Here is a 5,039-nt window from a genome sequence, read left to right on the forward strand (position 1 = left end):
TGGGGCCTGTGGTGGTTTGGCACCCTGCCCGGGATTGGTTCCTGCCTTGTGCCCTGTGTTGGCTGGGATTGGCTCCAGCAGACCCCCGTGACCCTGTGTTCGGATTCAGCGGGTTGGATAATGGATGGCTGGATTGCTGGGGTCCATGCCTGGAAGGACTGGAAGCTGGCACGTATATCTTCCAGGCCACGAGGGGGCAACCACCCTGAAGGAGAGGACCACGGGAAAAGAGGAAAAAAGGTGTTAACTCGTTGGGACCCGTGGCCATTGCCAGAGGGCACCTTTACAGTGTCCATTTTAGGACATCCTCCTCCCTCCGAGAAAACTCCATCCTTCCTACTACCTTCGAGAAAATATTCCTCCTCCCTGCGAGGAATCCCCTATCAACCCTCCTCCCTCCTCCCACCACCATCCGCTCTCAGTTCTCCTCCCTACGAGAAAACTCCATCCTTCCTACTACCTTCGAGAAAATATTCCTCCTCCCTGCGAAGAATCCCCCGTCACCCCTCCTCCCTCCTTCCACCACCGTCCGCTCTCAGTTCTCCGATGTCCATTTTCCGCCTTCCACCCTCCTATCTCCGTCATCCGCCTTCAGCTCTCCGTCACCCCCACCCCCACCCCTCTGCATGACAGCATTTTCATTAAGGAAGTGACGTAAAACTCTAGGTCCACCTTCTTCACAAGTTCATTCGCCAAAATATTTGTCAATTATATTTCACAGTAAGAATTTACAGCACGACTCAAACGCGGGAACGAAGGTAAATGACGTTAATTGCTGAGTGTCTTTTAATACTGTGTAAGTATACATATTAACACACGTGCATTAAAATGTGTGCATTTACGGGGCGATTTCTTAGGCTTAAAAGCTCACCTTTTATTAAAAAGGTGAACGCAAACTTTTTTCATTCTGAAGGGCACAAACCACTTCGGACTTCAGCCGTTAAATGCGCGAAAATTTCGTTACACCAGATAAATAAGCGCAACATATTATCAGTTGTATTGTATGCTTACAATACATGTAAAAATGTGTTAATCATTAATTAATAGTATGGGATGGTGTTTTTCGACTCAGCTACAGATGCCGATGGAGACCAGAACTGCTTTGGAAAAATATGAACGCCTTAGAGCCGATCTGGAAGAAGGTAGCGCAGCTCCTTGATTTAATCGATTCCATGTCTTGGTGGGTTTGCGTAGCTTGTTGTCACTGTATTTACACCTGTTTTTCAGGCTTATTGACTGAAAGGGGCTTTCATGAAAAAGTTAGAGCTTTGCTACAGGATACGCCCTCTACAAGCCAAGGAAGTAAAAGTAAAGGTGTATATTTCTGTTTTATTTAAACCTTTTAAGTTCGTATGCATAGCCCCATTTGGCCGTTTTGTTTTTTTTTTCTTCAGTAATATTTCAGTTCTCTAAAAATAAACAACATTGATATTTAAAATGTAATTATAGAAACACAACATAGATACTTTACTATCAGTAGTATAACCACTTGCCAGTTGTTGAAAATATTTAAAAAGTTGCACCCGTTAACAAAATGCATTGCTTTCTACAGATGTTATTTTTTCAGTAAAATGCATTGTTCAGAATGTATTTAATGTGTTCATTTATTGTGCATATCTTGTTTTGTATCACAGATTCACATGTCATTGGAGTAAAGAACCATGATCGTAAGTAACTAGCCTTAATAATTCAATTGTAATGTAATTTAAATTTTATAAACATACCTCACAATGAATTATCCCATAAGGAAGTTAATATGTTTTGCACACTGTTTGAATAAAATACATTTTTGTTAAAAATCTGAATTAGTATGTACAGTTCTGGTATCAAAATGTTTCATGTCATAGGTTTGCGTATTATCAGAAACTTATTTGAGCAAGGGTATACTCAGAAGGAGATGGTTAAAGTAATTGAAGTGTTTGGAGGAGGAAAAATATCGTAAGTTAAATATTTTCATTAATTTTTCATAAGATTTTGGATTATATCTTTATACTGTGGGAAAGGCCATTCATAATCATTTTTAGTTCCAAATTTCATTGTACCATATGCTATTGTTATTGGTTCACTTAGTGTGTATTGTGTAAAAACTTCAGTATTAAGCATTAATATTTTTCTCAGTCTATAAATTAATTTTTGGTAGAACAAACATTATGCAAATTATTTTTTATCAAATTTTATCTCATAATATATTTCTTAGTGAGTTGACGCAACAGATGACGACAACATAAAAGTTTGTTCCACCAATTACAAATATTATGCATTGTTTTAAGATTTAAAGAACAGAAGGACATGGTTAATTTCTGTAACATTTTCAGGGATCGCCAACTGAGAAGACTTTTGCACAAAATGAAATTGTTTAGAAGGAGTAATGACCGCCCCAAAAATGAAATTTTTGCTGCAGTTGAGGTACCAGTATTACTGACTCCTTGATTACGGAGGTGATCATTAAGTGAATTAATGAAATCCAAATGATTTTTTTATCTTAGAGTGAATTAAAAAAGTGGCCCCCAATGAAAGGTGTTCGAGCTATGTATAGACGTGTGAGGGACTTCAGAGGAATTCGACCATGCTATCGGTATCCTGTGTCTAATTCTACAGCATATTTCATGTTTTATCTATTATTTATGTTGTTTCTTTGACTACTTGGTTAACAGTAAACACTCATGCCCTTCCTTAAATATGTGACTTCTAAAATTATTTTATTTTTTTCTGTAGAAATGATGTACATGAAGTAATGCGTCAATTGGATGCAAGGGGTCTGCACAGACGACAGCCAGGAAATCACAAAATTCTGAGATGCCAGTACTCAACAAAAGGCCCCAATCACACTTGGCACATTGATGGCATGTCTTATATTGGCTTTGTTTTTGTTTTTTTTGTAATGTACATGATCCATATGATAAGAATAGAAAGTTCAAAACTGTGAAATCTGAGATTCTTACAAGTTACTTTAAACCCACTGTTTATAATGTGGATACAATGTTATTACTGTGTTTGCAGGGTTCATTTATTGAATTTTGTTTGTTGCAGGAAATGATAAATTGCGTTTTTATGGAATCTGGATTCATCTGTGTATTGATGGGTATGTAGAGACAAGCTGAATCGGTATTATTGTGATCAATACTGTTCTGTTAATATTTATATTCTCTATATATGTTTTTTGCATATTTTCATATCTTTATGTAGATATTCAAGACGTGTTATATGGCTACATGCAGGGACCTCCAATCGGAATCCACGTTTCATTGCTAGATATTTTCTTGATGCTGTGGAAACAGAAAATGGTGAAACGTTTACTTTCATTTCCAGCTAATTCCTATGATAAATGAGTTTCTTTAGCTGTATATTGTTAGCAGATTTTCTTAATATTTTATAGAGCATTTTTCTGGCTGTGTGCTTTATATTACTGTGTTTTATTTATTTTTGAATTGCTATGGCTGTAGGTTGTCCACGCCTTGTGAGAGCAGATAGGGGTTGTGAAAATTCTTTAGTTGCCATTATACAGATGTCTTTTAGATACCGTCACCATGACAGCTTAGCAGGAGTTAACAGTTTCAGATATGGGAAGTCTATACATAATCAAGTAAGTATAAAAAAATACCAGTTTGTTTTATATTTCATTATTGTGGCTTTACCTTTAAAGATGAAAAAGCTATGTACAGTAGGAAAATGCACATGCTTTCAACAATTACTGCTTCGTAAATCCTATCACAAGTAATATGATGTGTGACAATATCCCTTGCGAGTGTTTGCTGACAGGATTTTAAATGACTGAATTTAATATTTTGGGGGAAAAAAATCACCAATATTATTATTCTGTTTTTATTTCTAAAAGCGAGCAGAGTACTTTAATGGATACCTAAAAAAATCATGGATATCTTTCTGGCAAAAACATTTTGAGGTGTGTAATGTAGATGTAATACGTGTCTCTTTGATTAACTAATGATTGCATATAGTATTGTTAGCATTTTTTCCCTTAGTACACCTAAGAAATTTTGCCTTTTTGACAGGCAATGGTGGAAGCTGGAATTTTGGAACTGTCCAATCCCATACATATGTATGTATTGTACATTTATTAAAATATATATATATATATATATGGGCGGCACGGTGGCGCAGTGGGTAGCGCTGCTGCCTCGCAGTTGGGAGACCTGGGTTCGCCTCCCGGATCCTTCCTGTGTGGAGTTTGCATGTTCTCCCTGTGTCTGCGTGGGTTTCCTCCCACAGTCCAAAGACATGCAGGTTAGGTGCATTGGCGATTCTAAATTGTCCCGTGTGTGTGTGCATGTGCCCTGCCCGGGGTTTGTTTCCTGCCTTGCACCCTGTGTTGGCTGGGATTGGCTCCAGCAGACCCCCGTGACCCTGTGGTTGGGATATAGCGGGTTGGATAAAGGATGGATGGATATATATGTATAAATTGATTCATATACACAGTATATATGTAAATGCTTATCTATTTATTAGTTGTTATTTTTCAATTTAAAATTATATTTACATAATGGAGACTGAATTCTTGTTTAAAGAACATGATGAACAAGAACTAAATACTATTAGATTAGATTAACTTTATTAATCCCATGGGACTAGGGTGTTGTACCGTGTTAGCCATTATGAATGTAGTGAAAAGTTCAGCAAAACGACACCTTTAATTGGCTAACTAAAAAGATTACAATATGCAAGCTTTCGAGGCAACTCAGGCCCCTTCTTCAGGCAAGATGTAAAGGGGCCTGAGATTCCTCAAAAGCTTGCATATTGTAATCGTTTTAGTTAGCCAATTAAAGGTGTCATTTTGCTGGACTTTTCACTAATCCCATGGGAAAATTCAAACACATACAGCAGCAGACTCACAGGATAAATAATATAGCCAAACTATCAATCAGTCGATAAGCAAATAGAAATATAATGTGTATTGTGCAGATATTTCAAAAACAACTTCACGAGTGCCCCTGGTGGAAGCATTGAATTGCCTGATAGCAGTGGGCAGAAAAGACCCCGAGAGGTGCATTTTAACACACCATGGTAGAATGAGCCTGTGGCTA

General features: G+C 37.5%; 1 long non-coding RNA gene across 1 annotated transcript; it reads left to right on the forward strand.

Annotated features, from left to right (window-relative positions):
* Nucleotides 1–2,983: 2,983 nt before the first annotated feature.
* LOC127527438 (uncharacterized) lies at nt 2,984–3,902 on the forward strand. The gene is made up of 4 exons (XR_007934741.1): nt 2,984–3,082; nt 3,187–3,284; nt 3,444–3,583; nt 3,836–3,902. It is a non-coding gene; the product is annotated as an uncharacterized LOC127527438 (long non-coding RNA).
* Nucleotides 3,903–5,039: the final 1,137 nt, after the last annotated feature.

The sequence above is a fragment of the Erpetoichthys calabaricus genome, chromosome 4 (genome assembly GCF_900747795.2).
Source record: "Erpetoichthys calabaricus chromosome 4, fErpCal1.3, whole genome shotgun sequence".
NCBI lineage: Eukaryota > Metazoa > Chordata > Cladistia > Polypteriformes > Polypteridae > Erpetoichthys > Erpetoichthys calabaricus.